This window comes from Vicugna pacos, chromosome 7 (genome assembly GCF_048564905.1).
Source record: "Vicugna pacos chromosome 7, VicPac4, whole genome shotgun sequence".
In the NCBI taxonomy this organism is placed as follows: Eukaryota; Metazoa; Chordata; class Mammalia; order Artiodactyla; family Camelidae; genus Vicugna; species Vicugna pacos.
The window spans coordinates 52,524,763-52,549,853 of NC_132993.1; the positions used below are offsets into that span (position 1 = coordinate 52,524,763).

The window sequence follows — 25,091 nt, forward strand, 5'->3', positions numbered from 1 at the left end:
GTCCCTAGAGAGTCCTTGAAGAGGGTCTAAGACTTGTAATTCTTTTAGTTGTGATCCCTCGCCGTTACGCAAGAGCCCTGTAGATGAGGTGGTGAGGTGTGGAAGAAAGGGAGGCATTCTACATGCCCATGATAATAGTATTTCCCTTCCCCCGTATTAAAGGCTGGAAAGGGCTGTATTTGTGTATTTCTCTTCCTCCAGGTATAATAGGCTTTGGTAAAAACCCCAGGTAGTTAGGCTCTGGTAAAATAGATTCTCCTGAGGGCACTTCTCTTGTTGAATAACAGAGAGGGCTCTCGGCATATTTCAAAACACGCTTTTTCAGTTGTTTCTGCTTGTTACGATGCAAGGACTAGAGTGATGACTTCCAAGCTCCTTACACATTGGACCAAAAATCAAAAGTCCTCGCCAAGTTTTTACTATAAGTGCTCCACGGCAGTGTGCTCCAGTGATACCCTGTCACTTCAGTTGTCTTGCCCAGTGCTTCCACTGTACAGCTATTTGTAGTTTTGAAAATCACAGGTTTACTTTTTTGATTGTCCTTAATGTCCTGTTCCCATTACCTTGAAAATCCTGTCCTCTGCTCATAGCACTGGCATTAAGGTAATATTGGCCTCACAGAATGAGTTAAGAAGCTCACTTCATTGTAATTCTCACTGTGCTCTTGGTCTGTCTCCAGCCCCACCTCCCGCTTGCCGGGTGACCTCCCTGGGCTTGTGCTAGCATCTCTAATAGCGCTTGTCACAGATGTTGCGGTGGTCCTTTAACTTGCTTGTCTCCTTGACCAGCCTATTTCTGTAACACTAGTACTTGTCACATAGGGGTTGTTCCATTACTGATCATCAAATAAATGGGTGAATAACACATGTAATAGACACTTCACTATTGTATTCAATAGGTGAAAAGAATGATGAGGGGACTGAAGAATTTTTGAGTTTCATGGCCTATAGGCATCGTTTACCAATCTCTTTATTTTAACAGTAGAGGGTGGGTGAGTAGGTTGTTCCTATGAAGCAACATAGAAGTATTTCTAAAACCACTAAGCTTCAAGTCAGTTGATTTTTATTCAAAATCCAGCCCTGCACCTTAATAGTTGGTGTCCTTGACCAAGCCATATAACCTGTCCAAGTGTAGGTTTATCTGTTAAAAGAGACGTAACAGCCTCATGGAATGATGGCCTTGATAGAATTTTCGCCCTCACGGGATTGCCAACCTCATAGGGTAGTTGGGCTCAACTGGAATACTCTGAAGGAAGACAATTTATTATCTGCATTGTTTTCCTCATGTTGGTTGTGATTTTGAAGTCTTGGGTCGTGAGGTTATTGAACAAACAGAAACAGAACTGGAAGCCCAGTTTAGTTCACTTTTAGTTCTGTAGGTTTGATTATGGCATCCTCATGGTTAACCTGCGGGTCCCAACCTGTGGACTGGTTATCTCTGGCTATGCTCAGACTTGTTCATTTTCCCCGGTTTGCTGTAACCTTTTCTACTTGTGCAGTGACCACAGCAGAGGTAAAGAGTACTAGTTTATAAGTTGCCCTCCTTCCTTGTCCCATAGCCCCCCTGATGGTCTGTCCTAGTTGTCCGGGACTCTTTCCAAGGTGTAATACTCCAGGGCTGTCTGCGGGACGTTGTAACCCCCAGGGTGCTGGCCAGAGGCAGTGACCACTGGAGCCACAGGGGACATGCCCTGCTGACAGTCACAAAAATCGTCTTTCCAGCCAGGCTTGTGGTAGCTGTGCAGTGTTCTAATGGTGGTGTCTCAGTTATAGACATGAAACTCAAGTGTACTTGAGTTTTCCCTTGGAAATTTTGTATGTGCTGCTTTGACTGCTTTTATTTTTTTTAAAAAATGTACTTTGCAGGAAAAAATGAGCTAACCATGAGACTTGCTGCTTGAGTTGGAAAGTCACTTAAAGTCAGTGAGAAGGTTCGACCCACTATATACACCTTTGAAGCCCTCGGGTCACCTGTGGTGGAGGCCAGTCCCCTGAAGGTACAAAATCTGTATTTGGTAGTACTTCGTAGAGATGCAGACAGGTCTACCTTTTCCCTGTGGGGTACAGTGGACTTCCTCAATCAAGAACGGAAAAACAGAGTTGCCAAAAAGCTCATTTCAGGACATGATGGCTAGTCTTGAAGGACAGACACAGTCACTCAAAGGAGGCATCCAGCTCCCTAGCCTCAGATGACTGAGGCCTAAAATATCTGAAAGTCATTTCAGAAGAAAACTTACTGAACAGGATCAGGAAGAAATGGTTAATAACTTTGATGAAAATGTTCAGCTTCAGCTAGGTTTTTGAAGTGGCTTAGCTCCTTGCCCAAAAAAGATGCTGAAAAGAAAAACAGTACAAAAATTGAAGTAACAGGGAAAAAATTATAGAAAACATTGACAAACAAAGGGAATAGGAGGTGAGCTATAAGATTAAGGTGATAAACTTACCTGCTCGCTTTAGAGAAGATTACACAATGATGACAAGTTGGCCCTGGACAAAAAGGGTATCAAAAATGGAAGCCAAGAGTGTCAGTCAGAGGTCAGTTTGAAGAAGCTCACTGATGCTGTTAACTTAAGTGTCTCCTTAAATAAACTTAAATGAAAGAAAGAGCAAGCGTAAGTCCCCAAACAAAGCAGGCGCCTTTCTGTGCAGTGAGAAAATGCACAGTTTGGAAGTGAGACTCAAAAGCTTCCCCTGCTTCCAGACATTGCCTGGGCTAAATCAGAAGATAAAATGCAGTTTTGCAGAAAATCAATGGAGGAGGGAATTTAGTTCTTAGAAATGGAGGAGAAATTTTACATAGCATGTGAAAACATTAGCCTTATAGATCAGAACCTTGGCTTCTGTAGAAAGACAGCCAAAGACCTGGAGAAACAATTGGATATTCCATTTCCTTCAGTCCAAGGTGAATCAATTCCCATGAGAAAAGAGCTCAAGAAAATGTGTTGGCTGTAATTTCTACCAAGAGAAACCTCAATTATCTATGGAAAGAAAACGGTCACAAAAATTGGCTGAATTCGAGTTTGAAATGCAACTTTTTCCAAGCGACCTTTTGTGTCTACTGTTCCACATGTGGCCCAGAATACCCTTTCTCATCGGGTCCCCAGGAGAGCAGGAGGGATGCGATTAAAGGCTCAGGGATCCAGGGTGATGCGTAGGTCTGACTGAGGCTGACAGGAGCCAAATCCCAAACATTTACACGCTCAGCAGGGTATCTGATTTGTTTTCTCTCTTTAAATTAAATTAATTCTGGTGGATGCCTTTTTGGCATTTAACTTGTTACTTAATTGATTTTGCATTTACTCTTTTGAAATGTATACAATTATAAACTCTAAGATACTGTTTTCAGAATATCAATAGCTTTACTATAACTTTAGGATATCTACTTTTATTGCTTTAGGCCCTCTAGAATTAGATCATGTGATTATTATATTCTAATTTTCTCAATTGATGCCCTGTTACTTAAATTGTAACTGAAGTTGGACCTGACCAGGTGGACATTTGAAAGATCGTTTCCATATGCTGTGAAATGATACACCATCTGTAAAAGTAACTTAATGCTTAACCTCAGTAAATATTGATGTCTTAAAACACCATAAGAAAACAACAACAAAACAAAATAAATACAAATACATCCCTGCTAAACTTACTAGTATTAGACAAATGATCAATATTTAAAATCCTACTGCATTTCCAAATAAAATCAATTTATTTAGGAGTTATTTTTAAGTGATAGTATTTAAATTGGCATCAAAAATAGGCAACGTTTGGGAATATTCAAAATATGCAAAATATGTGCAAGAACTTTACAGTGGAAATCTACAAAACGTTACAGAGAGAAATCAGCCTAAATAGATAGCAGGACACACGATGTTCATAGCTAGAAAGCTTATAAGGTAAAGAGGTGATTTTTTTTTCTTAATTTTTCTATATAATCAATAAAATCTATATCAAAATTCTAGCAGTTTATTTTTGTGAAAATTAACAAAATTTTTCTAAAAAAGATATAGAAATGTAAAGCAAGACTACTAGGACCAGGGGGTAGGGGGTGGGAGATGAGAAAAAAAAAAAAAGACTACTAGGACCATGGCCAGGTGAGTTTTCTTTTCATATATCATTTTCTTATTTTGGGTCCCCTTTTTCTTATGGCAGTACTCTACTTCTACAACTTCAATGCTCTTTTTTAGAGTTTCCCACATCAAAGCATCCACATTTCATTTGGTGAACCATACTCCACTTGGTGATGCCGTGGCCAACGCTGGAGCCAGCAGCATTTAGAGAAAGAACAGTTGTTTGCCACCGTTTGGCAGACCACATAAAGCAAACGGTCCTCTGTCCCCTTCTGATGTTGATTCCAGGACTCTGTGGTGAACACTCACCTTTTGAAGCTAGTTCCTATCTTTGAGCAGCATGGACTCACCCAGTTTAAAGTTACCTTGTTTCACAGTCACACTGTCCCTTTATTTAATGTGCAGTCAACTCTATTAATTCGTCAGTTCTCTTGTTTGCTAAGTCTTTGCAATCTGTTGAGGTCACTAGCACAGTTATTATTTTATCAGTATTTATTTTTGGCATTTCAATAGGTTTTTCAAAAGGAGTAGTGAAAAACCTGACTGTTTAGTTACCCATCTTGACTTAAGTGTTTCATTACGCAGATACATTCTAGCAGTCTTTAACTACTGTTGAAATTAATTTTAAAATAATAAGCAAATTCCTGACTCCCAGCTGTTGACTAAAAGTCGATGGAAGAGCAAAAGAAAGCAAAGCAGCTTATATCCTTCAAAACCTTTACCAGTGTTTTCTGATTATTGAGAGTTTTTATAAGCTTCACATTGAATTTTTTAATCTTTAACGGAATTAAGCATCTCATACTTTACAAAAGGATTATATAAAACAAAGCCCTCAGTAAAGGACCTCTAATTTGTATACCTATTGACTTAAGCTCTGGAATTTATTATTAATACAGCAAAATATAAGCGAGCATACCCTAAACATTATGACGTGCATTTATGCATCTTTATGAATTGGTTTCTTTCTTAGCTGGTTGCAGAACTTCCATAAAATTGAATGCCTGAAGGATTTTAATAGCAAATGATTGACTTTCCATACATTTATTACTACTACTCCTCATTTCTATTTTCTTGGCACTAAATAATCTTAACCATAACAGAGTATGTTGAATAGTTTTGACATAAATGGAAAATTGACTGTTGTTTGCAAAAGTAGAGCATTAGTCAGTTATAATAAAAATATTTGACTGCCTTCCTATAGGTTAAATATAAACTGTTGTGTATCCTCATTCAAGCATTTTTTAATATTATTGGTCCCCCATCTCTCTGTCACTACCACAGTTCAGTTTCAGTTATTGCCTTATAGATTCTTATAAGACCTCTCTCTGTTCTCCTTATATCCATCTTGCTCTTGTCCAATCACTTCCCACTTAGGAGCCAGAGAGATTCTAATAAGATGCAAAACAAAGCGTCATTTTCTTGCTTAAAATTCTTCAATATTTGTTCATTTCTTTTAGGACAGAAAGACAAAATTCCCTAAAAATGAAGAATAAGAACCTGCAGAATCAGATCCCTTCCAGGCTTTGCACCCTTGTCACCCTCCATGTTTCACTCATTGTAGTTTTATTTTACAAAGTGCCTCCCTTTAGGTAAGATCCTATTTCAGAGTTGTTGCATATGCTGTTACCTCTGCTTGGAAAATATTTGGCCCTTTATAACCAGGTTAGTCTCAGATTTATATTTCATCCTTATGTTGACTCGAGAAACTTCTGATGGCTGCCTACAACCTACCAGGTGCAATGATAATATTGCAGGTACGCTGATGAGAACATCAGGCACAGTCATTGGCCCCAAGGATGTCAGAGGCAAAATAGGAAAACAGGCCTGGAGCAAACACTTGCACAAATAGCCCGACGATTATGGAAGTGCTCCAAAAGGAAAGCACGTGGCAGCCTGAGAGCATAAAGTAAGAGCATAATGAGGAGGTTTCACCTAATCCTAGAGATCAGGGAAAGCTTCCATGAAGAAATGATGATTAGTTGAGCTGTGGATGAGTAACAGTGAACCAAGCAGAGCAGAGGGAGCAGCAGCATAAAATCACCAATAAGGGAGAGATCTGGCAAGAGTGAAGATGCTAATTCACTCTGTGATTGCTATGGAGTGACCTGTTCCCTGCAATCTACATATGTTGAAACTGTATTCCTGGCAATGTGATTATATCTAGAGATGGGACTTTTAGGAGGTAATTAAGGTTAAATGAGATCATAAAGGTGAGTTCCTAATCAGATAGATTGGTGGCCTTATAAGAAGAGGAAAAAGCAGAGGACATAGCAAGAAGGTGGCTTCCACAAGCCAGGAAGAGAGGTCTCATCAGAAACTAAATCTGTACTTACCCGGCGGGGGAGGGAGACACCATGGGCATGAAAGTGGTTTTCCCAGGGTGAGGCTTATCCTTGCCCTCTGGATATGCTGACTCCTACAGTTTCCCCAAATGTGGGAAACTCGACTGTGTAATTTGTGGGAATGGGGGACTGCGTTCTTGCTTTCTCCTGGGAAAAAAAACAAAAGGGAAAGGAATCAAATATGCCAGCACTTGATCTTGGGCTTCTAAACTTCTGGAACCGTGAGAAATAAATACCTATAGGTAATACTAATGGTATTTTGTTACGGCAGCCCAAGCAGACTAATTGACTGATCAAAAGCCTCCTTGACAGCCCAGACTACATCACTGTGCCCCCTGTAAACCAGTTGCATTACAACCTCCCCTTCTCTTGACCTCTTTTCTGTTTCTCAGTTCAGTTTCCCTTGTTTTATTTCTTCCTTCCATTGTCAAACTTTTGCCCTGTGGCTTGGGAAAATGGCTGCTCCAAGTTCCACATTTACTTTATGAAGATTAACTTCCAGAGCAGGAATAAACTCCCCTTTTAACCCACAATATTCATATAAAAATTCCAGAGAAGGGCACTGATTGGTCCTGCTGGGTCACTTGCCTGGCCATCGTAGGGGAGCTTGCCTGGGTTCTGTGCCCCCTCTGCAGCCAGGGTCAGAGTCGTACTAGGAGAAGGCACCAGGGTGAGAACCCTGCTGGGCAATCCGAAGCCATCGCCACGGCAGCCCAGCCCCTGCTTGGGCTCAACACCTTCCACCACGTTTGCGTCTCTACTTGACTCATTTCTTTGAGAGTACTTCCCTTTAAAAGGTGGCTCAGTCTTCTTTGAATGTTTAGAAAAACATCACACTTAGAAAAAAGGCTGAAAATCCATTTACAATGTGGCTAGTGTAAACTTTTTTTCTTTTTACTGAATTTCAAGTATGTTACAGTGGAATACCTGAAATCATATTGCACATTAGAATTCAAAAAGCATTCTTTAACTGCAAGAAAAACAGAAAATTGTAAGCCAAATTTTCCAGCTTTTGTAAGAGCCAAACCTTTTTCTGCACTCACTCATAAGACAAGAATTGTACTAACTTTTCCATTTATATTCAAAATTATCATTTCACCCATGAAATCTCTCAACACCTGGTAAATTCCTCCCTGGTGAAAATGGTATATTTAAATATGGAAATATTTCACCAACGCTTGACAAAATCTATAATGCATAAAAATACAAATGAAAAAAATAAAGTTGATAGTTAACTAGATGATTTTAGATAAGTTGGAATTTTAACTGTGTTATTGTAAAGAACTGCCAATATATGTGGCTTAATAATGAATTCTAATATAGAAGGTCATGTTTTGCTTTATGCTTCAGGATCTGTAGGAATCATTCAAGGGTACAAAGAATATAAATAAATGCATAATCCTTGATTATCTGTGATAATGTAAGTTTACCAAAAACTTAAACTAAAACTAGCAAAGTTTTATTTAATGAGAGTGAGTGATTAACAACACATACTTACTGAGTGCGTACTCTGCTTGGCACTGTCCTAGGTGCTTGGGATACATCAGTGAATAAAACAAAGTTGCTTGCACTCATAAAGCTTACATTCGAGAAGATTCTAATAATGATTCATATTCATATTTATGTGAAAACTTCAAAGATATCACAATAAATAAGGGACCTGGGATTGTGTGTGCCCATCAGACAGACCCCTATAAATTGGCCCATATCTTGGCAAAGTCGGCTCATTTCGTAGGCCAGCCTTCAGCCTCATAGTTACAGAAACCTGACGTTGAGTATGCCGAATGATTCTACATGTCTCACAGCTGGAATTCAGTAAAACTCACAGACACCAGTGTCTATAACAAAAACACTGATTTACTGGTTTCCATTAAAACCTACAAAGGCTGCTACATGGGGACCGAGCTCCCATATGCATTCTTTCTCTGTGGACAAAATAAAAGCCAAGCTCTAATCAGAAGATTGCTTGTAGAACATAAAATTACAGCATGGGAGTTGAAGAGAGATTTCACATATTTGCAATATCAGATTTATAAAGATCTGCTACTATTGGCCTTCTATGAAGTGCTTAGCTTCAGGGTTTTCTGCAGATTATTTTGCCTTCTCTAAAATATACAGGTAGATAAACACAAACATGCTCACTTCTCATGGCTGATTCTAAAAAAGGCTTTCTGATTGTCCAGTTAGGACCACGATCCCTCAGTCTTCCCATTGTCCTTGCCTCAGACCCACCCACCTGGAAAAAGAAAAGGAGAAGGTGCAGAAAACGTGCTTGTCTCTGCTTTAAACAACTGTATGATCTTCATGGCTTTGACCTGCCTTAGCAAATTCAGTGCAGGATTTCAATCTGGAACTCTCTTGTGTCTCTAAATATCCAATCGATGTCCTCTAATATCTAATTGATATGTTTTTCTAATTTTCCCCCCAATCTGTGGCATTTTCTTTATCTCTGAGTTTCATCTCCAAAAAATGGATTTGGCCCATCTTAATAATCGTCCTCACTTTTTCTCCCCCACCACAGGTTTATTATTATACAGAGCTCTCACCAGTCCTTTCACTGTCAACTCTACTTTAAAGCTACTCTTCTTACATGTTTCTGGTGCATTCTCTGTAGGTAAATTTGTTGTGTTCTTCAGTAACATCCCCAGTTGTTGTGTCCTATGACTTTGTGAGGAGCTGAACTAAGTCTGGTTTTTATACCTAACGTGGTAAATGCTCCCCGCAAAAGACAATGCTTTTTGTGCAAAGGGTGGCACTTTCAATAAAGTGCAGCTGGAAAAAGCATTTGTGATACTGAATTACATGTGGATAATTCATATACAACAAAGTTAATGGGGGCACTTGTCCTTAACGGATGACTCTGAAACCAGCTTCTGATTCTCAGGGCAGCCCAGGCTTCTCAAATGAACACTGGGAGCTCTGCTACACATCATTACCCAAAGTCTTCACGTCACGACCTGGAAGATGAACCTGACTTGGCTTCTGGTTATCAGTATGTCATGGACTTACCCAGGACATGTTGCTTTACTAGTGAAATCGTTGCTGCTAGAATATTTACTTTTTCTCCTTTTCATTTGTTCATTTGTATATTCAGTTAGTTGGTTTTTTAGCTACTTATGGTAGAGATAGAGATACACCACTAAGATCCCCTTTCAGGATTGTGGAGAGTCTGACAGCTTTAAATCCATCATGTCAGCCTCTGTCTTCGAACTGAGGACACGCTTTCCACAGAAGGGCCCCAGCCAATGAGCGAGACTGTGGGTGGCATCAGGGTGTAGTCATTTCTGCTCAGTGTGGGACTTCTCCATTAGGTAGTATTCATTTCCTGTTTTGTAGACTGAGCTACACCATGAATTGATGACTATCCCTTCCCAGTCCTGCCTCTTCCAATTTCCTTTCCCAGGTATGTCACCTCAGTAAAACTCTTGTCATCCTAATTCCATATCAGTGTCTCATTCTCACAGGGCTCAGTGGTACCAGAACAGGACTTTTAGAACTAGATCACTTCTTGCCCAGCTGGACATGATGACCATATATCAAGAGGACTGTGGGGCATGGACAGTCCTTAGCTCAAGCTGGCAGCCCATGTCACTGGTGCAAATACAGTGAAAACGCTGCATACTAAGTCAGTAGAATCTGTTCCTTGAAATTAAATATCTCTGATACACTAACTAAAAGGTATTGAAAGCCTAAAAGCTGTTAACAAATAACTGAAAACTAAGTGTGAGAGTCAGAAGGCTTCATTGCCTACGGGAGAGAGAAGGAAAAGATAAAACTCAGGATTTAATAGAGTTGCCAAGTTTCAAGGATATTTTAATATTCATTTGAGCAGGTCTGTTGTGCCAAGGTCATGACCCTGGTTGGGAGAATGTGGGACCCTGATACATGGGATCTTGGTGAACAAAGCCAAGCATTTCAACTCCTCAGATTTCTCTGAACCCTCAGAGTCTCCCTAGGTGGCCAGTCCTCGCTATTAAGAGCTTGTGATCTCCCTGTGAGGGAAGGCACTGAGTCAGAAGCCTCTCCCGACCAAGGCAACAGGGGCTGACCTGACGGTCTCTCCTGACCTCTTGTCTTGTCTTCAAGGCCATCCCATAAGGGATAAGTAACAGCATATCTTAGGAATATGCCGTATATCTTAAGAGAGAAGGACTGTATATCAAAAGAGCTATAATAATTAGCTGCCAGGTATTGGCAGGAACTAAGGGGGTAAAAGTAGGACTCAGTTTTGAGGGTGCCTGATCAAGAGGGTCACAGAAGATTGGATAAGAAAGCCTTTATTGACTTGGGACCTCTTTTGTGATACAGGATTTAACACACAGCAAGAACTTAAAAATTTACTGCTGGGGTGGTACTAGGAACCTTTAGAAAGTGATGGCTTTGCTGAAACAAGTTGAAATGCCAGAAATGCTTTGGCAGACAGTTGAGAAGTGAATTAAAAGGCTCAGGGAAGTAGGCACAAATGAGTGGATATTCTGGGTAAAGCCTGATGGCCTACGAAAAGATTACATTTCTGGGAAGACCCAGAAGACACGCAGTTCACCAAGGTCATCAGCAAAACACTGGTAAGGGACACTAGCCTCACTGAGAAATTCAGTGATGCTTTTCTTCTGTATTTCCTGGATCAGAGAAGAAGAGGATGTCACAGAGCTTGGCTCATTTAAAAACGAAGAGGATGATAAGTCCATGGAATCATAGAGGCCAAAAGGAGGGGCTAGTCACAAATATTGTAAATGACTCGCAAAGTCAGAGTGGCAGCCTAGTGTGTCTGACCCTCAGAAAGTTGTGCAGGTGATTATGTTAACGTGGTGGCCCTAAAGGCAAGACAGACAAAATACTGCTTTAAATATATCTAATCTAAAGCAAGAACAGATGACATTGCTACTCTAAAAAAAAAACATCCTTTGCCGATTTTCTGGACTTGAGCCAGCTTTCAGACTCACCAGCTGTGACTGAAGAGCTGAGTGTATCTCTGAGGAGGGACCCTGCAGTCCTGTAGTACGACCACGAGTGGAACTGTAACGATTCCCCACAAGTGGTGTTTTTCAGATGCTATCTTGACTCGGTCTTGAAGCTCTGGCTGAAGGCCAGTTAGTTTCTGACTGGTGTGAGGTGATACCTCATCGTAGTTTTGATTTGCATTTCTCTGATAATTAGTGATATTGAGCATTTTTTCATGTGCTTTTTGATCATTTGTATGTCTTCCTTGGAGAATTGCTTGTTTAGGTCTTCTGCCCATTTTTGGATTGGGTTGTTTGGTTGTTTCTTATTAAGTCGTATGAGCTGCTTATATATTCTGGAGATCAAACCTTTGTCAGTTTCATTTGCAAAAATTTTCTCCCATTCCGTAGGTTGTCTTTTTGTTTTACTTCTGGTTTCCTTTGCTGTGCAGAAGCTTGAAATTTTCATTAGGTCCCATTTGTTCATTCTTGCTTTTATTTCTATTGCTTGGGTAGACTGTTCTAGGAGAACATTTTTGAGATGTATGTCAGATAATGTTTTGCCTATATTTTCTTCTAGGAGGTTTATTGTATCTTGTCTTATGTTTAAGTCTTTGATCCATTTTGAGTTTATGTTTGTGTATGGTATAATGGAGTGTTCTAGCTTCATTGATTTACATGCTGCTGTCCAGTTTTCCCAACACCATTTGCTGAAGAGACTGTCTTTATTCTATTGTGTATTTTTGCCTCCTTTGTCAAAGATTAGTTGACCAAAAGTTTGTGGGTTCATTTCTGGGCTCTCTATTCTGTTACATTGGTCTATACGTCTGTTTTTGTACCAATACCATGTTTATGATAAAAACTCTCACCAAAGTGGCAACATAATAAAAGCTGTATGTGACAAACCTACAGCCAGCATAGTACTCAACGGTGAAAAACTCAAAAGCTTCCCAGTAAAATCTGGGACAAGACAAGGCTGCCCACTATCACCACTCCTCTTCAATATAGTCTTGGAAGCCACAGCAATCAGACAAGAGAGAGAAATAAAAGGGATCCAAATTGGAAAAGAAGAGGTAAAAGTGTCACTATATGCAGATGACATGATACTATATATAGAAAACCCTAAAAGGTCCACACAAAAACTACTAGAAATAATCGAAGAATTCAGCAAGGTAGCAGGTTACAAGATTAACGTTCAAAAATCAGTTGCATTTCTTTACACTAATGATGAATCAACAGAAAAAAAGTAAAGAAACAATCTCCTTTAAAATAACACCCAAAGTAATAAAATACCTCAGAGTAAATCTAACCAAGGAGGTGAAAGACTTACACAGGGCAAACTATAAAACACTGATGAAGGAAATTAAAGAAGACTTAAAACAATGGATAGATATCCCATGCTCCTGGATCGGAAGAATCAATATTGTTAAAATGGTCACACTGCCCAAGGCAATCTACAGATTTCATGCAATCCCTATCAGATTACCCAGGATATATTTCACAGAACTAGGACAAATCATAATAAAATTTACATGGAACCACAGAAGACCTAGAATTGCCAAAGCACTACTGAAGAAAAAGACAGAGGCTGGAGGAATAACTCTCCCAGACTTCAGATAATACTACAGAGCTACAGTAATCAAGACAGCATTCTAGCTTTATTAATGCTTTAATAATATTTATGTTAAACATTAAAACAGCTTGATGCCAACAGTGTACCTAAATACACTTTGCCTTCTGTAATCACCTGATTGACCAGCAAGTGTTGGTCGAGCACCTTTGTGCATAGTACTCTGCCCGGCACTGTAAAGAAGGGGAGAAGTAAACAGAAAATGTAATTTAAAAGTAATCAGTGACTTGATCCATATGATATGGATAATAATGACTTGATCCATATGATTTGGAAAATACCTCCCATACATTGAGAAAATAAATGATGAATGTTATTCTATAGAGTTTCAGTTAACAGTACAATACAGTTTAAAGACAGAAAGCTGAAATAGTGGAAATCGACTTTTGAGGAAAGTGGGACTCGTGTAAGTCCTGAAAGATCAGTAGCATTTCATTTTATCCAACCAAATCTGTGTCTTAACAGGCTAACGTCATGCCTAATTTTTGTGTCTGCATGCATGCCAAAAGGTCAAATAAATCATATAAACCCAGTCACCAGGGACAATTTACAATACAATTTCTTCAAAGCTAATAAGTTTCTTTAAACTTTGTGTTATGTTTATGAACTTAAAGGCTTACACACACACCACACACACACATGTGCACACATACACAGAGTTCTTTTCACATACAAAGTTCATTGATACAGCCAAAAAATGGGGTTTTGGGTTTGATGATTGGTTGGTACTATTTTCTGTGCTTACTCTTGGAGATTTCTTAAAAATCTCCAGGGTATTACCCAGGAGAGTAAGAATATATGTACAAATGTATGCAAATATTCTAAGAAGACATAGGTGGGGAGTGAAGTTATGATAAAACTAAAACTGATTCCATTTTCATCTTGTTCGATGGCCTGCTTTACCATCCCCTAGGTAGATGGCATTCCTCTTCCTTCTGCTGGTCCTCCCTCTGTCTCCATCCTTCTCACAATAGAGTTACCTTGTGCTTTCCTCTGCTATATGCTGGGCTCTCTCCTCCCTCCTGTGGACTGTTCCTTAGTTGGTTTGCTTTTCCTATCAATTTTGGGTGACACCTAGTGCTCTATTTCTGAAACTGCTTGCAGTGACACTAGACTTAAGTTTATCCTTTGTACAGTGGCTGGTCAGGAAAGACAGATGTAGTTAAAAAGGAAAAAAAAAAAACCTTTTAAATTAATTTAAAAACAATGATTTTTTAAAAAGGCAGTCAGAATAATTGTACTGAGTTGTTAACTATAGATATACTTGTGAATGAGGTTGTACAATTTTCTCTATTTTTCAGATGTCTAATAATGTCCTTATATTTTTGCTCTTATTTTTGATCGATTTTTCCTTAGCTTGTTGAAATTTCTCTAATGTGCTAATATACAGTTTAGAATTTAATACTTAAATTTAACATTCAGTTATGCATGGGAAGAAAAAGGATAGAGCAGTCTTTTATGGAATATTAATTTTGTAATTTACTTTTTATTTTTATACAATTTTGAAAGTTTACTTTCTATTTAGAGTTATTACAAAATATTGGCTATTCCCTGTGTTGTACAATGAATTCTTAAGCCTATTTTACACCCAATAGTTTGTACCTCCCACTCCACCCTCATACTGTCCCTCCCCATCTCCCCACTGGTAACCACTAGTTTGTTCTCTGTATCTGAGAGTCTGCTTCTTTTTTATTATATTGATTAATTTGTTTTGCTTTTTAGATTCCACATATAAGTGATAATAATAAAGTGTTTGTCCTTCTCTTTCTGACTTATTTCATTTAGTATAAGGCCTTTCAAGTCCATCCATGTTTCTGCAAATGGCAACATTTGGGGGCTTTTTAATGGCTGAATAGTATTCCACTGTGTATATACCACATCTTCTTTATCCATTCATCTGTTGATGGACACTTAGGTTATTTTCGTATCTTGGCAATTTTAAACAATGCTGCTATGTACATTGAGGTGTACGTATTTCTTGAATTAGTGTTTTTTTTTTTTTCTTCAGATAATTCCCAGGAGTGGGATTGCTGGGTTGTATGCAATTGCCTGGTAGTTGTATTTTTAGTTTTCTGAGAAACCTCCATATTGTTTTCCACAGTGGCTGTACCAGTTTATGTTCCCACCAACAGTGTACAAGGGTTTCCTTTTCTCCACATCCTCACCAACATTTGTTATTTGTGTTCATTCTTTTTGACGATAGCCATTCTGACAGGCATGAGGTGATATCTCATTATGATTTTGATTTGCATTTCTCTGATGATTAGTGATGTTGACCAACGTTTCATATGCCTGTTGGTCGTGTACATTTCCTCTTTGGAAAAATGTCTGTTCAGTTCTTCTGCCCACTTTTTTTTGTATGTTTTTTGGGGGGAGGGGTGGTGGATAGTTAGGTTTATTTTTTTTATTTTTTATTTTTTAAAGGCAGTACTAGAGATTGAACTCAGGACTTCGTGCATGCTAAGCATGTGCTGTACCACTTAAGCTATACCCTTCCCTTGCTTCTGCCCACTTTTAAATCAGGTTGTTTTTTTTTAATGTTGAGTTGTTTGAGCTGTTTATATATGTTGGATTTTAATCCCTTATTGATCATATCACTTGCAAATATTTTCTCCCATTTGATAGATTGTCTTTTCATTTTGTCAATGATTTTCTTTTCTGTGCAAAAGCTTTTAAGTTTAATTAGGTTCCATTTGTTAATTTTTGCTTTTATTTCCTTTGCTTTAGGAGACAGATCCAAAAATACACTGCTGCAATTTATGTCAAAGGGTATTCTGCCTGTGTTTCCCTCATGAAGTTTTATAGTGTTGGTCTTACATTTATGTCTTTACTCTATTTTGAGTTTATTTTTGTATATGGTGTTAGAGAATGTTCTAATTTTACTCTATTACACATAGCTATCCAGTTTTCTCAGCACCATTTATTGAAGAGCCTGTCTGCTCCATTGTATATTCTTGCCTCCTTTGTCCTAGATTAATTGACCATAAGTGCGTGGGTTTATTTCTGGGCTCTCTGTCTTGTTGCATTGATCTGTGTGTCTGTTTTTGAGCCAGTGCTATACTGTTTTGATTGCTGTAGCTTTGTAGTATAGTAGTATAGATATCACACAGGGAGTGTGATTCCTCCAGCTCTGTTCCTCTTTCTTTTGACTATTTGGGGCCTTCTATGTTTCCATACAGATTTTTAAATTTTCATTGTTCTAATTCTGTGAAAAATGCCATTGGTATTTTGATAGGATTTCATTGACGCTGTAGATTGCCCTGGGTAGTGTGGTCTTTTTCATAAAATTGATTCTTCCAGTTCAAGAACACAATGTATCTTTCCATCTGTTTCTGTCATTTTCAGTTTCTTTCATCAGTTTCTTATAGTTTGCAGAGTACAGGTCTTTTGCTTTCTTAGGTAGGTTTATTCCTAGACATTTTATTCTTTTTGATGTGACAGTAAATGGGATCCTTTCCCTAATTTCTCCTTCTGATAGTTCATTGTTAGTTTATAGTTTAGAATTTAAAACTTACATACAACATTCAGCAATACATAGGAAGAAAAATGACAGAGCAGTCTTTTGAGTGTCTAGCAGGGAAAATGGTTTTATCACTTACTGGTTACATTGTTTTAAAAGAAAGAGAAACCTCAGTGACTTTTGTGAGTAGAATTTAGACACTGATGAGAAAATTTTGAAGACATAGAAAATGTATAGGAGATGCATATTGAAAAAAGATGATATAAAGGAAAGAAGGAAGGGAAGGTAAAATTACATCATTTAGTCTTGATTCTCTTAAAATAAAAATTGAGATGGGAAAATGAGGTCTATTGTGATTTTTGCATATATTTATCAATTTTATCTATCAGTTCTAGAATACTCCAGTGTATTCTCATTTTTTAATAGCTTCAGATTTTATTTTCATAGTTATCTTCCTATAGAAGCAGTAATCTGCATTTCCATAACTTAATATTCTACTCATCAAAGAACTGGAAAAATAGGAATAAAGCACAGTTTCCATACACAAGAAAATTATTTACATCAAACCTCCCTCAACTACAGTGACATTCCAGTTAAAATAAATGACAAACAACTTCTCCATCACTCCCTTCTAAAAGGGAGCTTGAAAGGGAGGGTTTTTTCATAGATACTTATTAGGTAGAATCTTTCAATTCGCCACTTAAATATTATTTATTTTTACATATCATAATCTAATATTCCATTTGGTTGTAAAACTATTAAAAAATGCCACTGTTTCCTTTATTTACATTCATTATGCCACACACTTATATATTTGGCATGATAAAACTGACCAAAAAAAGTGCTCAATAAATATCACAGAATTGCTGATTACTTGTGAAATGTACCATCCATCATAATAACATTTTATAGATATTTTAATGTAAAATTTTATGTGTAATCATAACCGTAAAAATATTGACAGATACTTTTTAATCTCCTTTTGTTTTAAAAATAGTGAAGCAAATCCGGGAATGACACTATTTGTACACCAAATTGCACTGTCTTACATTTAATAGGGCTCCCTGGAAGCATACATTCAATAACCCTGCATCCTTGTGTCAAACTCAGTCCCCCTTTTTAATTTTCTTTTGTTCTCTATTCTTCCTAATAGTCCTCTCACATTTTGTGTTTTGGCCACCTGTTTTACCCCCTCATCTTCATTTATTAATAATTCACTTCTAGTCACATTTTCCTCTAAGACTTAATTTGGTTCCCTCACCAACACCTGCAAAGCAGTCTATTTCGTTAGCAAAGAATTACTGAAATATGTGGACGTGTGAGTCTATCTGAACTTTCAGCTGTGGAGGTGCTGTTTTTCTCTTAGCCTGTCTTGTTGAACATCATGTGATGCTCTGTAAGATCATAATTCTTTTGTCATTAAGCTTTTGTTTATTGTTATGTTTCCTGGACTATGTCAGTCACGGCTGAAAATAATCAAGGGATTGACTCCGTCCCTGTTATGTGGAAAATCCCTCTGTGGTACTCACTAGGGTTTTTAATGATGAGGGTGGCATATACACATTATAATTTAAGTCAGTCCATGGTAACACACACATTCCAGCATCATTTAGGACCGTGCAGTGACTGAAATGTGAATGGACAGTTAGCAGGGCATTTCCAAACACACTGCTGAATAATTCATTTCCAAATTCATTGCTTTAGGAATATACCCTATATTACAAAGTCTTGTCATAGAAACTGAAAAAACAGAATACATTTTTTATACAGGGTTAGAGAGACCTTTGAAAATATCTTAAAATTCCACCTCTTTTTTCCTTTATTTTCTTAGAGTTGTTTGGCAATGGGAGATTTAATATAGATTTCAACACTATCAAAATTCTGAGGCCGTTACTCATGAAAAAAGCATAAATAGAAAAATAATTATCTCCTAGTGAGAATTGAAAATGAAAGTGGGGAAATATTTTGTAATTTAACAGTTGAACTTCCAGGAAATTGACATTTTTCACATATCATTTATGATTAATTTTTTATTTTAAGTAGACAGTTGTGCAGCTACTTCACTGAAAAGTTTAAAATACACACAAAAGCGGGGAGGGTATAGCTTAAGTGGTCGAGCACATGCTTAGCACGCATGAGGTCCTGGGTTCCATCCCAAGTACCTCCTGTAACAAATAAATAAGTAAACCTAATTACCTCCCCCCACCAAAAAAAAAAAAGAAGAGGAAAATACACATGACAAACTTGAGTTTAGTTGTCCAAAGAGACTTAATCGATTTCCTGAGCATATAGTTTTTAGAATTATTAGAATTAACTTTTTACAGGCTTTTACGTATTTTAATGCACAGTATGAACATTGGCCTACTTAGTTTTCGTATTGTTATGCAGATCTACCAAATATGTTGGTACGAGAAGCAAATTTAATAATTACATGATGAGTGTGGTATTTTTTCCCGTCCGTGTTTTTCTGTTTCATGTCCCCCAGCCAGGCCCCTGTGTCAGCAGGTAGCTGAGCTGTCTTCTTGTTCTCCCCGCTGTCCTTTTCCTTCTACCTTTTTTTTGTTGACTGTTTTTCCCCAGACCCTCCCAGCCTCTACTGACAATTCCCTGCTCACTTAAAAATGAACCAATTTTTTTATATGGCAATCACATTCCATTGGTCAATTATCACAGTGTTATTGTTTGCTTGCTTTTACTGCAAGTCTTCTATTATCAGTGAAAGGTGAACATTCAACGTTCAGCTCTTTAACTCTGCACCGTGGAACCTCAAGCACATTGAAAGTTTAGGGTGAAAAAAAAGCCCCCCAAAACCCACAATGTCACGGTCCTAGACTGTAGTATCATAGGTCTACATCAGGAATGCCTGCAGGACCAGTTGTTAACATGAGCCATCATATCACTAAGTGGGCTCACATTGCCCTCCACTTGTGGCTGAGTATCTTCAAAACGTTGCCTCGCGTGTGCCCTTGACCCATTGACCCATCGTTGAAAACCTCACTGAGTCTCTCGTGAAGAAGCAGTTCTATAAATTTTAGGTCTTTTATCTCACAGAAGCAGAGTTCAAGAATGGTTACCATATCATCATCGCTATTCATCGCCTGTCTCTACCCAGCAACCTGTTCGAAATGGGACAGTGAGAGGAATAAGAGCAAAGAGCATCTCTCCCTAATGCTAGCAGAAACCAGACTTCAGTTAAACAAGATAAAATTTTAGTTTAATCTATTTCCCATTGGACTAAAACTCCTGTAAGAGCAGATTAGGAAACATGATGTATCACAATGACCAGCAGAGCTCTGTGTCCATGTTAGTCCTTCAAAATGGTTTTGGATGTTATTGACAAAAAAAAAAAATTAAGTAAACAAGTACTATAAAGAAGTCTTTTGAAAAGTAAACCCAAGTTTTCCATCTGGAGAGTAAAGGTTTTTGTTTTGTTTTGTTTTGTTTTATAAACACTCCAAAGAATAGTTTATATACACAGTTAAGTTTTAGGAGATGCTTTCACCTGTAGATAAGAGATAACAATCAATAGACTGTTTCCATTCAACAACAAAAAAAGAGCAGAATGATTTTATTTATAAAAAAGATGAGAAGAAAACAAACACATACTGTTCTGGTAAAAGTAGGTTTTTTTTTCCTTTTAAATTAGCTAGCAGCCAGCAAAGAGGATGTTCAGAGTGTTCTGCCCTTGGGCAGCTCAGTGGGTCATGAAAGAAAACCATTTTAATTGTTTTCAGATTCTCCTCACAATCTTGGGCACACATCTAACAGGGTGTCTCTGTATAATGTCTATAGTGTCCTTTCTTAATCCCGCCTTCTCAGGACTACACATGCTTCTCTTGTCAGAATTTCCCAAATTGGAGCTGAGAATCACGTGACATGGCTATGCTTCTTAATGAAAACGATCCCATCTTTTGAAATGACATACTTGTCATTTCCTTATTCTTTGACTGTTTTTTATAAAATTGGGATGAGATTTCCACATCTGTCAGTAGGCAGATATGGTGTTACTGGGAATGAATAGGTATTCCGAAATCCTGATTGCAAAACCAAACTTATAAATGAAATCCCTGCCACTAACAAATCTTCTCCTCTCTCAGTCTTCTCCATGCAGTTTACTTATTTATCTATTTTTAGTGATCTGAGGCAAGAAACTTAAAAAGTGTTAAATGTATGGGCATAGTAAGCGTGTTTACTGCACAGCAAGGAGGTCCGTGTGGCTGGGCCAGGGTGGAAGGAAGGGCAGCACACACAGCAGCAGGTGAAGCCTCGTGTCTGTAGGGTTTTTAGGGCATTGGAGAGCTCCTGCTTTTGCTCAGGTGGATTTGATGTGGTTTGTATTTTAATAGGATTGCTCTGGTGGGTATTGAGAATAGAATGCAGACTTGAGAGGATGGAGTAAATTCTATTGGTAGAATTCATTTGTAATAATCCAGGCAAGAGTTGATACTGGGACTGAAGAGGAGCCATGGAGGCGATGAGGATAGTTTGGATGCTGGATAAAGGGTCTGTTGATGGAAAGCATGCAGGGTGTGAGAGAAAGAAGGAAATGAAGACTGAGTCTAATCTTGTGCCTTGAACACTCAGTTGAAGCAGCTTTACTTGGACTGTGTGTCTGAACCTGCTGTGGAAATAGCCCACATAATTTGGTCAACTGCATTCATTTGGATTACTCTGGCCAGCTAGATGGTGTTCCAAACTTTTGAAAGGATGCTCAGTCCTACTCATAGTTAAATAAATGCAATTAAAACAACAGGGAGATATTTTTATCCTATTACTTTGGCAAAGGCCCTGTTTGATAGTACACAGAGTGATAAGGGTGTGGAAAGGCAAGGCAGGAATTTTCATCCACTGTATGAATGTGGGACTCTGGTTTGGTAGGACCACAATGAGGGTGACATGGTAGTATCTATAAAAATTAGAAATTCATACCTAGCTTTTAACTAGAACTTTTACTGTTCAAAATTTAGCCCAAAGATAGATTTGCAGATGTTTCATGCATATATATTGTAGCTTTTTTTTTCTTTTGCAATAACAAACCACTGAAAGTGACCTAAGGTCCCATAGGTTATTGGTTGAATAAACCATTCAGCTATTTTATATACATCCATTTAATACATTACTGTGTATTAACTTTTAAAAGGTATATAATTTATCTCTAAGATACATTCTAAGTAAGAAGTTACAGGTAGAAAATGCTTATACTCCTTCAGTGTTGAAAGATTTATATACATATTGTTATATGATATCTATGTATGTATGCTTTTATATGCATAGAAAATTTCTTGAAGAGTACACAAATGGTTAACAGATACAGCCTTTGTGAGGAGAATTTATTACCTCAGGAGAGGTCCTTTGGTTTGACCTCTTTTGCAGTGCTGGATTTTTTTCATGTATATGTATTATACATTTAGTTAATTTAGTTAAAAATACAAAATTTGACCATCACATAGAGATGGTGTGACCTAATATGGACCACATTAATCTATAAATGTCCATCTGTTAACTGTTGACTTGTTTTAATTTTAATTTATTTGAAAATATATGCAGTGTCTAAGGTATGTGGTCAAAATTACCTGAATAATTGTTTTATTAAATATCTCAAGTTCTATTTTGTGCTCAAAGTGAGCATTGAGTTCTTCATGTGTGGCTGATAGAGACTAAAACATTGAAACACCAATGGCTTCTTATTTACTAAACGTGTTTCCTTTTCAAACTTGATTTGATCTTCTTGAAGCATTGTATTACATTGGCCACCACCTACTGGTAGTTACTGTATTCTAACCTTGCCTTCAAGATGACTACTTTTTCTTGATTTTTTTTCTCCTCCTAGTTACTTTCCCTTCAGTTTTTTGACTGGCAGCTGCTTATCCTATATGTCCTGCTTAAGGATTACTTCTCCCAGGATTCTGTCCAGGTTAGGTATTCTTAACTTGGAGTTCACAGACCTCAAAATTGTTCTTATAATTCAATGATCTATGAACTTGGGTAAGAAAAAGAATTACAATTATATTCATTAACCTTTAATGTAAATTTTGAATGCAGACAAAAACCACAGCAGTAGTAATAGTACCTGTATTTTTGTGATGAATAGAAACGGGATATTTTTATATCACATGACAGTGATTGTAGACACCCCATGTATCATTTACACCCACCACTAGTTTGAAATTACAGGAGCTGTTCGGTTTTCTACAGGAGCTAGTTATTGATTTATTAGTAAAGAAGTGGATGTGTTTTATAAATGTTTTGATAATTGTGTTTGAATAAGTGGCTTTCTTTGTGACTCGTTGTACTTAATTCTACACGTTTAAATGGGTTGTGTAGGGCTTTCTTAGATTTTTCCAGCCGGTCAAAGGAGTTAATAACACATAAAAGGTGAAGAAAGTTAAGTCTTTTCATGGATGAGCACCTCACTTCCCGACTTCAGTTTTCATCAAGATTCTAGTGATCCCTGAATCTGTATCTTTAATAAAGGCTTCTTTCCTGAACTAGACCAGCTAGAAGTCTGACGGGCATGTCAGATTCAACTTGTCTGAGTCTGGACTCACTGTCTGTCTACCACACCTCCCTCTCCCCATCTCTGCCCTCAGACCTGAATCCTCTTGTATCCTCTCTACTTCAGCCCTGAATCCTCCTGTATCCTCTCTATTTATTCATATTGTCTACATTCATCTAGCTTTGCAAACCAGATCACGCAGTCATTCTTTATTTGAATGGCTTAACAAGAAGAAAAAAAAATGATTCCATCTGGCAGTTTTTGTGCCAGGAGCTCTTTGGGATTTGCATCTCAATTTCCTTTTATCTTCATAACAATCCTACACAGAAAGGTTATTGGGCCCTTGATAGGCTGAAAAACACTGGCATGGAGAAACTAGGAATTATTAAATGAGAATATCAAGAATCAAGTTCAGGTTTGTCTGATTCAAAAACCACGCTGTATCACAGAGGCGGCCCATGTGGTCCATTGTCGCCGTTACTAGAAACTTGAGGCAGCAGGAGCCATGCTTCTCCCGTTCATTTATTCATTCTTTAAACTTGTATTGATCCCCTGCCCTGCTCTAGAGGATCTCAGCTTTTTATTAGGAGGAAAGGTAAAGTTGAATGAAACATGATAGACACTCTTAAGTACCTTATAGCTCAATCTTTTTACTATTTAAATATCTTCAGGCAGAGTGATTTGCAAAAATTGGAAAAACATTTTAACAATTAATAATGTAAAGCTAATGATACCAATTATTGTTAATGCCAACTAAAATAATGCGAAAAAAGTAGGTATGGCTTTAAAGCAGCAATTACAGAATTTGTTCTGCTATCTTAAATCTGTTACCCAATCACGTTCTTATATGTGAACCCATTCCACTCAGTTTCCAGCACTGCCACAGATGATAAATTTGCTTACAAATATGTAGACTACAATGACAGAAACCATATATTATTGTCAGTGATAAAACCTGAGTTTCTAAAATTTTCTCACTGTGATTAAAACAAACAAAACTACGACATATTAGTAGGTCCTTGAGAATTCCCATTATAATTGTTAGGCCTATATTTGGATATTCAAATAGTGTTTTCAAAATGAATTTATTATTTTCTTAAAAAGAATATGTGCTTGCTATTTTTAAAAAATGCACCAAATCCAAAAGAAAAAAGTAAAAGATCACTTGGTATCTTGTATGAAAGTAAATACTGTTAAAAATTGGATCAGCAGTATTCCAGGCATCCTTCTCCTGTGTCCTAAGAGAAGAGAGCGTGGATATATAGCTAGAAATAGAGATGGAAACATTTTAACAAAAATTGGATTATACATGCCATTTTAATACAAAGTATAAATAAACAGTTGGTAAGCAAAAATGTATTTTTTTCTCTCTGAAAGAAGTTTAGTTTCTTAGTGTTTTGCAAACAAAAGGAGAAAACCTACTGTAGAGTCTGAAAATGTGTGTAGTTTCTCAATTGAATGAAGAAAATCTGTTATAATTGTTTATTTGACTGTGTCAAATATTGTCCACAAGCCATCCAGTAACACTAATTAGAGAAGAAAACATTAGCATAGGGTTGGCCCTCAATCACTGGGGAGAAGGAAAATCTTGTCCTTGGAAATAACCCTAGGAGCGGATTCATTTCCGTCGCAACCTTCATGCTCTCTTTTTCTCATGCCTAGCCTTGTTGGTGGGTCTTTCTCATCGTCTCCTACTGTGTTTACCACCATCATTCCTCCATCCATTTTCTCTTTGTGGAGCCAGAGGCCACCACTTGACAACCATTTGTCACCTTCCTTAGCTCCCTCCTCCACTCACAGCCATAATAATTACCTTTCGGTTGACAGTGTCTATTTCACCTGAGATTTATACTTTAAACAAGACAGAATTAATGCGTCTTTAAGCCCACGTAAGTTACTTCCACAAACTACGTGTCCTCACTGTGGCAAAAAGAGGCAGTTGCTGAACATTTGTCGTTTTACAAATATTTAAAGGTGCTTTGTGTTTTTTGTTTCATTACAGTCTACTAGTCTCACAGAAGTTCTCAGAAAGAAATAAGGTCTATTGCTCCCTTTTAAAAGAGAAATTTAAAGGGCGGTAGTTCCCAATGTACTGAGGTCCTAGAATATATTCTAACAGAAGCAGAACCAGGAACCAAATGACCTGGTTTCTAAAGC

The 25,091-nt window shown here is 37.7% G+C and overlaps 1 non-coding gene across 1 annotated transcript; it reads left to right on the forward strand.

The window, feature by feature from the left end:
* Positions 1-6,391: 6,391 nt before the first annotated feature.
* Positions 6,392-6,558, forward strand: LOC116278843 (U1 spliceosomal RNA). Its single transcript, XR_004188199.1, has one exon. It is a non-coding gene; the product is annotated as a U1 spliceosomal RNA (small nuclear RNA).
* Positions 6,559-25,091: the final 18,533 nt, after the last annotated feature.